This window comes from Cololabis saira, chromosome 2 (genome assembly GCF_033807715.1).
Source record: "Cololabis saira isolate AMF1-May2022 chromosome 2, fColSai1.1, whole genome shotgun sequence".
Taxonomy (NCBI): Eukaryota; Metazoa; Chordata; class Actinopteri; order Beloniformes; family Belonidae; genus Cololabis; species Cololabis saira.
Window position 1 is genome coordinate 42,600,950 of NC_084588.1, and position 13,475 is coordinate 42,614,424.

Below are 13,475 nucleotides of genomic sequence, written 5' to 3' on the forward strand. Positions count from 1 at the left end.
GAACTGCAAAGAAAGCTATTTGGAAACAGCGGGGAAGTTGTGATTTTAAATCAATTTTCACTTATCCTTATCATTCTGGATGTATTAAAGGTGAAGCGACTGGATGCTTTTAGAGGAGACGAGCCCTTTTAAACGCTATTTTCATCTTTCTCAAACTGCTCTGGCCTCTACTGTCCAGACTCGTGTTCCAGGCGCTGTTATTATGTGATACTGTCGTCACATGTCCTCATTACTAGTTGAAGGACAGGCCCTTTGATGCTCATTAGCGAGCACCCCTGTGTCAGCAGTATAGGCTATAGTCATAGAAAAGGCGGTGGGAGCTACAGCTATGAGGAGGCTGTGATGTCAGCCTACCTGTGTATATCATGACAGTGGTGACACCTAAGCCAGTCCTGCTTTTGTCAAGGGCCCCTAACTAGGTCATCACTGTCCCCGAGACAGAGGTCGCACTTACATTTGACCCCCGTCCCTCTCCCGCGCTGTAATGTCAACAGCTCTTCCCCGTCTACCGGCGCCGCGATTGCCCCTTGACGTCGCTCTCCCCTCACTGGCTGGTGGCATGCCGAGTCACGCGAGTGGGCAGCGCGTGCTGGAAAATCAAGGTGGGCTGATGTCTTTTAATGAGACAGACGTAGAGCCCCGCTAATGTCCCTGCCATCGTTAGGCAGGGCCCAGCTGCGGTATGTCAGCCTCCTTGTTAGGCTCGGTCCTGGTGGGATGGCCGGGCAGGGCGACCCGGCGGTCGCTCGCTCGCCCGCTCGGCCTGTGTCTGTCTGTCTGTCTGTCTGTCTGTCTGTCTGTCTGTCTGTCTGTCTGTCTGTCTGTCTGTCTGTCTGTCTGCAGAGGTGGACAGAGTACTCGACCCCAGTACTTGAGTAAGAGTACAAATACTACTGGTCAAAATTTACTCCGTTACAAGTAAAAGTAGCTCAGTCAAAATATTACTCGAGTAAGAGTAGAAAAGTACTTTGCTTTTAAAGGTACTTAAGTATCCAAAAGTAAATGCTTTTAAATTTACTTTAAGTAAATGTAAGAGTAAGAGTAAGAGTAAATTTCTTATTTTCCACATCAGTAAATTACTATATTTTTTCTAAATTAATTGTTGCGGCTCTGTCTTGACAAACGCAGGCTACTTTGGCGGTATCGTTTTGAGGAGGCTTGACGTATTTCCGCTTTACGTACATCCCAGTGGAGAGCGTGCACTGTGATAGGTCTCCTCCTTTGACAAAAACAGCTTGTGTCCAATAGGATTTTAGGGAAGAAGAAAAAAGAGCAGACCTGAAAGTAACAAGTACTTTTCAACCTTCCTAGAAATGTACTCGAGTAAAAGTAAAAATATTTGTCTTGGAAATGTATTCAAGTAAGAGTAATAAGTACCAAAGAAATCTAATACTCAAGTAAAGTACAAATCCTCTGGATATGTACTTAAGTACAGTACTCAAGTAAATTTACTCCGTTACTGTCCACCACTGTCTGTCTGTCTGTCTGTCTGTCTGTCTGTCTGTCTGTCCATCAGTCGGTCAGATTCTCCCCCTCTCCCCCCGTGGTGGACCCCGTTCTCCCAGGTGGAGGACGGGCTCTGTCTGCCGGATGGCGCTTGTATTATGTGTCCGGGCTGTTTTCTCTCCACTGCTCTCCCCCAGATCCTGGGAGGTTGACTAATGATTCTCCAGCAGGGCTTTGGGGGCGCTCCTCAGCATTTTGTCTCCTGATTAGAATGCAGCGCCGGCCTTTGTCAACAGCGATGTCAGCCGCTGTAAGGACAAAGCATTGTTACCAGGAGCATAATTAAATCTGTTTCCTGCGAATCTGCCACCTGTGTTGACCAGGTAGGCAGGGATTCAGGAGTGTGTTTTTTTTTCTTTTCGTTTCCACATCCCACTCCTTTTTTTTTTGTATTATTATTTATTCTCCCCCTTCTGCTTCCGTGTGCCTGTTATACTGACAGGTAGAAAAAAAGGTATTTTTATAAAGATAATGCAAACAGCAGGAAAACCCAAATTAGAAAATAAATTCACAAAGTTTGATGCATCCCAAACTATTTCTTCCTTAGTTTCAGATTGTAATTGCAAACACTTTTAAAGATGAGAATTGAATGAATTATGATAATACATTTTTAATTGTTATATTTAACATGTTATATTTGTAATGTGACAATCATTTCAGTGGATATGTGCTGACATTAAAGTACAGAATATTTTCACATTTTCATTAGATCTATGTTTTTCTACATGTGTGTGTATTTTTTTTTTCATCCTTTGTGCCCCTCCTCTCATAATAAACTGCAGTTTTTCTGTCTCATGAAATGCACAATGACATGTGAGAGCCGGCTAACCAGACCATTAAAAGCAACAGCACTCGCCGGGATATGGACTGGTCAGAAATTAATTGGCCCCATGGCTGTTTGAAAGTGCAAAGAAAACAACTCCATGGAGTGTATCAGGATCTCCCACATAAAATATGTCAATTTTCCCCACTCATGCCAGTCGAGCAATAATGACCCCATGGTGCCGTAGAGTGGTGTGACAACACAAATGACACTACACCGTGTGCTAATGACATGGGATGTAGTCGCTGGGTAAACATGGCAATTAAACAACAGTCTCAGACTGAGTGGGGCACACACAGAACCTTCACAGACCCCATTGTGTCTTTGTCTTATGCTCTCTCTCTCTCCCTCTGTTTCTGTCTCTCTCCCTCTCTTTGCAAGACATTTGCATGCTAGAGGCATAATTGGCTGGTCTCCTGGCGGCAGTGGCAGTATTCCGAGAACGAGGACATCTCAATGCACCTCACACGTCCTCACTGTCACAAGGCTCGCTGCTGAAAGCCTTCCTGACACAAACACAGCAACACAGAACGCTTCCACAATGGCAGCCATGTCTGCTCCCACTCAAACTACACCCTGTGACAAGAAGGAGCTGAACTAAGCACATTTCTCTTCCCCCCTTGCAGTTTTCCAAAGTTCAGGATTACCGTCAGCATGCGGGAGCTGTGCCGCTGAAGTTTTTTGCTATCTGAGAAGGTTGTGTGACAGAGTTTGGATGGTGACAGCGTCGCTTTAGCAGCTTGCAAGAGGCAACTCATGTTGAGTTTAAGTTTGTAGGCACATTTGAACATGCGCTCACTTCGACGTGGCACAGTTTATGCGCATGCTGGACTGAACTTTGAGTTCTTATCAGCTGGAATGGGAAAAACACATGCATTACATACCGTATTTTCTGGACTATAAGCCGCACCTGCATATAAGCCGCATCCACTCTATTTTTTTAAAAATTATTAAAAAAAGATATACAAGCCGCATCCGCTCTATTTAAATAAAAAGATATGCAAGCCGCAGATATTTATGTTGTTAGATTAGACATTTACTACATGTACAGAAGGATTTTGAACTGTAAATGATGTACATGTTTGTACCTAAATAGATATTTCCTAACAGTGTCTTTTAACACGGCAGCAACTTTGCTGATTAAAACTGGACAGAACCAAGAGAAAATAACCGGTATTTATTTATCTATTTATCTGTTTGAAATCTGCTTTTACCTACTTCTATCTGCTAAAGAAGAAGTAGCGTATTCTTTTTTGCATTTATTTTGTCTTAGTTTTGATTCTAATTCCGGTTAAAGCGCCCCGAGCGGTGGAAGAAAAATCCACAGAATAGCTGCACCTTTGTATAAGCCGCATGGTTGAAAACCTATGAAAAAAGTAGCAGCTTATAGTCCAGAAAATACGGTATTTTATCATTTGGAAAAGATGAATGAATGATGCTCAGTTTTAACCTGACACATATTGCTAAAGGTTAGGCGCCCACAGGTGGCCACTCCTGCCAGAGCCTTATTTCACTCATCCTTGAACAATTAGTAATGCTGAGCAATTTTGCAATTAATGACCTCATAATTGTGACATGCCCCAAATTTAAATCAGCAGGAGTAATATCTGTTTTAAAGGAAAGTTTAATTCCCAAGTAAAGGATTTCCATCGCTGATTACCATTTTTTAAATGAAATTGTTATTGCTTTTTCATTTAGAGCGCTGCAACCAGATCATATCTTCTCCTAAGGGATTGTTTTTTCCTTTTGTTTTGGTCAGGATTTGTGAGTAACTATCACACCGTTATGGAGAAATTACACAGCATCTGATAAAGCATTCTGAGCTCGGCTTTACCCCTGGGTGTTAATAGAGAAATAAAGTTTTTTTAGGTGCTTGAATGACTGACTGCCGGTGCCAGAGGAATAGCATTCACTTTAAGCTTGACATTCTCCATCAAACCACAGCGTACTCTTGTGAACAAACACTCTGTCTAAAACTGTAAATGGGCTCAGTCAAAATGGAGGCTAGAGCCCAGTCAAGGCTTAAATCATCTTTCTGTTAAGCTCAAAAGAAAAGCGTTGGAGCCAGAAAATAGAAGAGTCGGGCTGATGGAATCTGGCGCAAACACATTCCCACCTTTCCAATCTTATTTTCGTCTCTTGCCTTCTGCCTGGTTCCCTTGCAGCGGCTTAGTGTACTTTTTGTGTCCCAGTGCGTACAAAGTCTATCAGAATGCATTTGTTTCGGGGAGCCCCCATTCACTTTCAAAGGGTTAAACAGACCATTCACCGGCCTGTCAACATTCCCTGGCCCGCCTCACGGAAAAGTCTGCTCGAGTTTTGTTCCTGATCAACACTTGTCTCCTCAGCCCGTTGTTGCTCGCGTCGTGTAATATCCATGACAATCGTGTTGGGCTTTTCAGGGGGCTCTGTATCACCCATTCTGTGGGGCCACTTTCAGGCTGTAAAGGGCTTTATTTGTGTGGATTTGAAAGAGTCATGTGAAGTGCCCTCAGGCTGGAATCCTCTTCAGCGGGTCACCACTGTCTCAATGGGCTTCACGCTCACAGTCGGCCATCAGTACTGCCCTCACGTTCTTACGGAGCGGCATCAGCGGCGGCGCTGCAACAGTTCTGCGGTTCCTCCCTAAAGGTGCCCTGCAGATTGAGGCACAGGGGTAAAAAGAAGACGAGGAGTGATGGATATAACAAAAGGGAGAGGCAAAGAAGCGTAGGTCAAATTATTGTTGGGGGTTAATAGCAAAAGGAGCACTAGGAACGTCATTTGTCTTGGATTAGACTGGTGAACACGGAGCTTCAAGGCCTAGAAACCTGTCTCCCAGACTATCACACCTGAAGTGTCTGGACATATACAAATCCCACAGCAGTCACACGAGCACTGAGAGCCGTGGGGCGTGGGAAGAAAGAGAGGTACAACGGGCGAATCTATTTTCATGGACCATATGGAAATGTGTGTGTGTGCGCAGCGGACACATTAGATAGTGGTGACCCTAACGGCAGTGTGTGTATGCTGAATGGTAAACACTGTGGAGAGGGGCGTCACCCTGACCCCTAGCATATGGGTCCTCATTCTGAAGGAAGGATTTCACAAACACAGCCATGCTGCCAGCAGGCCCCTGGGACTTTGATTTGTTAATGAATTGCTCTATTGACTTGCATCTTTGCTTGCATCATTAGAGGACAGCAACAACACTTCACCCCCCCCCCCCGAACCCGCCACCCCTCAAACCAAAAAAAAAAAGCCTCTTTTTTATTCTACACTGATCTTATGCACAGAGAGGAAGATGTGGGTGGGTGGGGGGTTGAAGGGTGGTGGGGGGGGCTTACAGAAAGCTATTGTATGTTTGACTTAAATCTTCAGGCTTGTCATCTGTTTCTCCCCCTCCTCTGTAGCCTCCATTCTTTAGCCCAGCTAATTTGTATTGTGCCAATTTAAGACAACTCTCCAGTGCTCAGTGATGCAAGAGAACAAGCCTAATGTCCCCCTCCCTACCTCTCAGTCCTGAAGCCCGCCCCCCCCTCCAACGCACACCCCCGTTTCAGGCAGGCCATGGCCCAAGGCCGGCCTCTAAATCTATTTCCCAGTCCCTCCCCAGCCCTCATTACCATGTGAAGACAATAATGGTTTTGTCAGGACGATACCTGCTTTACAAGTAGCAGATTATTGTGTCCCGCCAGTGTTAACACAACAAGTACAAGCCCTCTGTCTGTGGCCATTCCACCGGCTGTCAGCACTCATCCATAATGGCAGTGTCACACCATAACACAGCGCACACAAAGAAGTGTGACCCTCCAGCTACATGCACAAAGACATACAGGCTGTATAAGACTTACACAACATATGGCTGCAGCATTATGGCCCAGGGATCTTCCACAACCCGCCACCGAGCCAAAAATGTACTGCCCTTTGTCCAGAAAATGTGTTACCCCTGGCTGCTAGGCCACACAGTGCCATGGTTGTGCACCAATTACACCACTCTTTACCAGGAGTGCCATCTGTATGCCAAATGGGCAATCCCGATTGGGCAATCTGGACCGATAGGTGTGTATTTTACAGCCTGTCGAGTATATTACAGACACCAGCAGTCATATGTGCATCTGCATGTTTCTATTGTTCTGTTTACATGAACATGTTTTTTTTAGATGCTTTATAGTAGGCGCGCATGAATTAAAATGGACAGCATGTTTTAGAGAGCTGCTTTTATCTGTCACCACTCATAGAGCAAACATGTGAATAAAGGAAAAGGAAACCGTCTCGTATCTAATCTTCCTGAACTTTCACTGACACTGGGAAACATGGGCAATTTAAAGGGACTTTTTCATTCCAAAACCAACACAATGGAAAGTATGTTTTACAGGGACTACGTGCTTTTATCGAGTCCCAGTGCTCATGTTTGAGAAGCTCTGTTGACATTTCTTCTGCTTGCAGCGTCTTACAAAAACACAAGTGGAAGTGCAGGAGACTTTGACGGCCTTTTATCAGCGCGGCAGTCATTAGGAGCCATTACAGGACCAGTTTCACGGTATTTTTGAGAAAACCGCTGGTGTTATTTATATATTTATAACCGGAACAACAGTTTTGATCACATCATGATAAAATTGGATTAAATTTAATTCAGGAATAATTACTTTAAGCAAGACCGAGCTAGCTCTCACGGTTTCCCCTCCCTAACCTCAGCAAAACTCACCCAAAGCAACGTTTGACTCCCATCCCACTCGTTTCTTGTGACAGCTGTGTGTCTGTTAAGGCCACGATGTCACTCAGCAACAATGACGAAACCCGCTCACAAGTGACAAAGAGACACAAGATGGTACTGATGGAGGAGGAAACAAGACAATAAACAAGAGAGCAACACACTGAAAAGAGTAAAGCTCGGTGTTATAAAAGCAACTTAACCTTCATGCTTACATCTGCAGTTCTTTTGTTCCACTTTAAAACATAATCCAATTAAGCTCGTTTCATGTGTGTCAATATATTTCCCTTTTTCTTGGAATATTTGCAATACTTATCCAGAAGCACTTTGTCCAGGATAAGCAGATGTACATCTAAGTGCATATTACCGGTATGTACTGGCAGAAGTAAAGCCCAAGTTGATTGATGTGAGCTTCTGCTGAAATAATGTGTCAGCAGCACTAAAGAAGAAAACGTATTTAACTTGTGAACGCCGGCTGGCCGAGGGAACTTCCTCTGCGTGTATATGTGAAGAGGCAGTGGGTCAGCTGGAGCAGCTTCCTGCCCTCTGCAGAGTGGTGGATGCCTGCTGTGTGGGTAAAACATGGTAGGCCAGGTCTATTGTCTGGAAAGAGGATGTGCTTTGGTGTTGTCTCAGCTATAGCCCGGGACACAGCTCCAATGACGCACAAAAAACTCTCACTGATGAGACGCACATAGTGAGGGTGGAGCTTTTTACTCTGGGGTTTGGTCGCAGCTTGGATGCATGCAGAGATGATTCATCTGGAATCAACAGGAAATGTACAATTTTGGACTGTTTTACCTTCTTATTTAAAATTGAAGACGTTTTATAATTATATTTATAGCTTATGGCAAATGAAAAAGATAGAAAGAAAGGATAAAATAAAACCAAATGGCAATGATTCTTTAATTTAATCTACAGCAGTTGTTTTTTTTTTCAAATCCAGAAGTTATAGAACATAGAAGGAAATATAATTTCAAACATCAGCATGCAAGGACCACTCTTAAGCAGATGTGTACTGTATATCGGTTGTGGGAGTAAAACTGTGGAACTCTCTACAGAATGATTTAAAGGAATGCACAAATTTACTTAGGTTCAAAAAAATGTATAAAGATAAAATATTTAAGTTATATGATCATGAATAGACTGGGACTTAAACAGTACTATTGATATATGTGGTTGGTTCTATTTAAGTGTATATTTTTGTAAATATTGGTTACATTGACTGTTCTTTTTGTTTTGGTATTGAATAAGGGGCAGGTAAAATAAGACTTGTCTTCATCCTGCTCCTTTTCGTCCATGGGTGTGTAGATTGACCACCATGCACGAAATAAATAAATAAATAAATAAATAAATAAATAAATAAATAAAAAAAGTAATGACCATGGTCGCAGGAAAAAAAAAATACTTATTTGTCCTGTTTTTCCAGAAAACCTGTCTCAAGATGTCCAATAGTACTGTATCTAGTTATCATATTTTTAATCTCAAAAGTTTTCACATATTCTTTAAAGGTGATACTTGCAGGCAGGACCAGTCTGGTATCTGTACAGTCTTCTTCCTCAGTAGTATCTTTATAATATGCCCAGAAAGTGGTTTTGATTTATTGCAGAAAAATAACATTGATTACCCGAGAAAAAAAAGAAAGAAAATGTGGTTACTTGAATGCAGCATAATATGCTGCTCTCACATCTCAGTTTACTTTTCTGGATCAATGCTGCGTCACACAAAACATGGTTTTTGGACATCCTCTTGACAACAGTCTGATGGTCTTTGTTGTCCTTGGTCTAGACAGACAGACAGACAGACAGACAGACAGATAGAAGAAGTTTGCACTGCTACGTTTCCACCACCACTCAACATTATGTGCAGGTTGGAGCGGGGCAGCACAGCGGGGGCTTTTCAGCCTGACAGCGGGAACAGGAATGATTTCTCTGTGTGCAAATAAAGGCCAGGGGCGGTTTGGTCGTGTAAACCTGGGCCTGGCCCGGCTTCATAGTGGGAAAACCGCTTTTGAGGTTTAATAAGTCACATTTATGACCGTAGCTCTGCACTGCAGCGCTTGACAAAGCTTTCCAGAATACATCCTTTTTCTCATGGATGTGGCTACATTAGCTACTGATGAATGATGGTTCTTGATGTAGTGCCATCTGAGGCACTGGAGATCACAGGTGTCCAGTTCAGGCTCCCTCACGTGAAAGGAAATTCCTCCAGATTCCGATGATATCATGTACTGTAGGAGGAACTATGTGCAAATCCCACTCAATCTCTCTTTGAGGAAGATTGTTTTTTTAAACATTTTAATTATTTTCTCACATATTAGTTCACAAAGTAGAAATCATCTGTCTAGATTAGCTCTTCAGAGTTGCAGCTTTTCATGGATTCTGTCTTGGATGACATCACCACTTTAAAATAACATCATTCTTGTTTTCTTTTAGACTCTTACTAGCGTGAAATCTTGAATGTGCTGCTGAGCTGAAATTGAAAAATTGATACATCTAAACAAATATAATAAAGTTGAATTAAAAATATGTAATTAATAATAATTAAAAGTATAAGAAGAAGAACACACTCCAATTTCTAAACATCTATATATATTTTTTTTTTTAAATGATCTCACGTTTCCTGATTTGGACCTGTTTGATCGATGACACCATAAAAATATGAGAAGAACAAAAGAACAAGAACTTCACAAGAACAAGAACTTTATTGTAGGACAGCATGAAGTTTAGTTCAGTAAAAGGTTTTGACGCGACTGTGTCCAGGCTTCACATGGACCTCAAACACAGAGTGAAAGATTATGAGGATTCTGCTGAATTCAGAAAGAACTCCACTCTACACACCATCTTTGTCTTTACCAGTAGTACCATAGCTTGTATGATGATACGTTTTGAAAGTCAAGTGCAAGCAGGACAGCCTTTTTTCACCTTTAAATTATTCAGATTAAAAAATCCAAGAAATATCCAATCCAATCTTTTTGTGTTTAAATAAGTAATGAAACACAACTATTTTAGATATTGAAACGCGTGATAGGGAATTCATAATCACTTCAAAACAAGGGAAGTGTAATGTGGTACAGCCACTTTCTAGACCAAAGTAAAACATTAGTCTTCAACTATCAAGTGACTGAAAGTAGCTTAGTAGCTATTTAGCATCACTTTCTAACTAACTGCTCTCCATATCGTAGAACCAAGCGCTAACCATCCTATATTCTGGGTTAAGGGTTATGTTTTACTAAGATTTGTTGCAGTTCCTCTGCAAAACACCAGGGGCTGCCTGGAGTCAATCTCCATTGACCATTATATTAAAGTGTGCGACTTTAGAGCAGAAATAAACATATTTACGGACAGATTGATTTCACATCCATGACAACTCTGGGGGGGGGATTTTTTTAAATTATTATTTTTTTTAACCACACTAGGAGAGTTCATCAAAAGCATTAAATGCATATATTTTATGATTGATTGACAGTTGGCTCAGCCAATGGGTGTCCACTATCCTTTCCTTATTCACAATCACAATGCTGCCTTGTTTAGGTAAGCAAGCAGTAATTTGTTAATTAATCCAGCATCAGCAAATCGTGATTTTTGGATTTTACCATTGAGTCAACATCTTAAACGATGGATTTGGCGTAAGCGCTGCTGGCACCCCGGCAGATATTTCGGCAGGGATCCACTGAAAGAGCTTGTGGCAAAAGCTAACTTGACATATCTTGGGCATGTTTCAGCTTCCTGGTGGACGATCAACACCCCGTACAAAAAAAAGAGGTTTCAAATCAGCTCTTCAGATACCAATGGGCTACGTTACTTAACACCTCGTCAATTGTTTTTTTCGTTGTTTTTTTTACACTCTTTGGGTAGGCAGCTAAAACTGCATGGTGTTTAACATGCCATCCCATTTTTGCAGATTATAGATCTTATCTGAAAACTTTGGAGAAACCTGGATTGCATTTATTTATTTATTTGTTTGGTTACTATAGGATCTGTCCAGCAGGAGCATGCTAAACAGATCGGTGCATGTAAACAAAATGTCTTGTGTGGAAGGATGTGTCACGATTAGGTCAGCCAGCAAGTGTCCTGCATGGGGATTCCCAGTTAGCAAAATGGCTGTGCCAGATGGCTAATTTCTGTATTAACCTTTTGGTAACATGACCATCAGTGCCAGTCGATGGTAGAAACAAGCACGTTGACTTTAATATGTCAAACTGCCCTGCAGGATTAAATAGAGATTTATTTATGGCAATTGTTGCTGTAACTATCCCATTTAGTGAGTATTTGAACATTGTAATCATCTAACTGCCTAACCATCATTTAGACTGAAAAAAACAAAGAAAATTGGTTCTAGGCACAATAATAAAGGATTTTATTTTCATTAATTATTGAAATTAGCAGGAAATAAAATAATAAGTAAGATAATGTTGTATTTCCATATTATTCTGTCTTATTCCAGCTGCGTAAATACTCTCATTTCTCATGAAACGGTTCATAGCTCAGTTTCCTATCGTGCAAATACAGACAGCATTAAAGAGACAACATACATTTACACAATATTCACACAGTAAATTGAGTCATGTGAGTTTTAGTTGAAGTGAAAACATTTACCAAACACACACAGAGCAATTAGCCTGGCAGACTGATATGGATAGACAGAGCTAAGCTACCCAACAGGGCCAGTTGCTTCTAGAGATGTATTAGAAACAGTTGGGTTTCATTTCACATGCCGCTGTGCTCAGAGGAATCTCAATATTTATCCAGTTTGTCTGGCCGTGGCACCTGCTGAGGGAGACATTAGTCATTTGTAAGTATTAACTTGGGCATCCCCTCCTTCCCTCATCTTCTCTGTCTCTCTGTCTCCCTGTCTTCCTCCCTCTTCTGCACTCTCACTCCCTCCCTCTGTGAGTACACTGTCAGTCATGTTGTAGCCTTTTAAATGTCATCCACTTACTGCGGAGAGCAGTCGCCCCACTTGACAGTTTTATTGGGAGACGTTGTGATGACGGTGATGAGAGAGAGAGAGAAAGAGAAAGAGAGACAGAGATAAAAACCGAAGAGAGGCATCACTGAGTCAAATCAAATTAGAATAATCAGAGTGATGTGATTAATAGGAGTGCCATTGTGGGGTAATCATGCACAGCGATCATCACTGCGGTGGACTTCAAATTAGCATGCCCTGCAGTGAGGCTTTGATCTGGCAAGCATCAAATAAAGCTGAGCGTCAGGCTGTCACTTACTTAAAGTACACCTCCGACTTGATGTCTTTTCGGCAAACTAAAAATAGAGATGGAAGACAAAACGTGACAAAAGGCAGAGGTACAGTCGACAAATGATCATGACTGCTCTGTGTGGCATCTGCTACCACGAGCCTTTCAGGAAGATCTTTATTTCAGTTCCTTAAGGTGGACGTCTTGTGCATAGATGTAAAAGAGGAAGAAAAAAAAACACAAAAAAAAGAGGCGATGCTACAGAAGAGGAAGGAAGAAAGACATCAAAGTGACATTAGCCCCAGTGACTTTTTCTCAGGTGTACATCTGTCAAGCCCAGTTGTGGCTGAAATACTGCCGTGTAAATCACCAAGGAATCATTTCTCCCCAGCTGTCCTGACATTTAATGTGAATTTGGAATTGGTATGTATTACATATTAACTGTGGCCCCTAACCATCTCCGTTGTTTAAGCTGATGAGAATTAATTAAGAATAGGGCCGAGAGGAATTAGTAGAAATATGATTGCATATAGTAACCTCTGTGGGACTGATTTAAAAAAAGGGGAAAGTAGCCAAAGATGACTTCATGCTAAAGTTGAAGAACCCCCCCACACCCCAATCCCAGAATAAATACTGTATTTTCTGGACTATAAGCCGCTACTTTTTTCCTAGGTTTTGAACCATGCGGCTTATACAAAGGTGCGGCTATTCTGTGGATTTTTCTTCCACCGCTAGGGGGAGTGCTAACCGGAATTAGAATAAAAACTAAGACAAAATAAATGCAAAGAAGAATACGCTACTTCTTCTTTAGCAGATAGAAGTAGGTAGAAGCAGATTTCAAATAGATAAATAAATACCGGTTATTTTCTCTTGGTTCAGTCCAGTTTTAATCAGCAAAGTTGCTGCCATGTTAAAAGACACTGTTAGGAAAGGATCTATTTAGGTACAAACATGTACATCATTTACAGTTCAAAATCGTTCTGTACATGTAGTAAATATCTAATCTAACAACATAAATATCTGCGACTTGCATATCTTTTTTTTTAAATAAAAGTGGGTGCGGCTTATATACAGGTGCGGCTTGTATATCTTTTTTTTATTGTTTTTTTAAAAATAGAGTGGGTGCGGCTTATATACAGGTGCGGCTTATAGTCCAGAAAATACGGTATATAAAGTAAAAAAAAAGACATTTTTAATGTGTCATTGAGAATGTAGTAGTTTCTGAAAGCTCCAGTGTCTGTTCCTGTTCTCTGAAA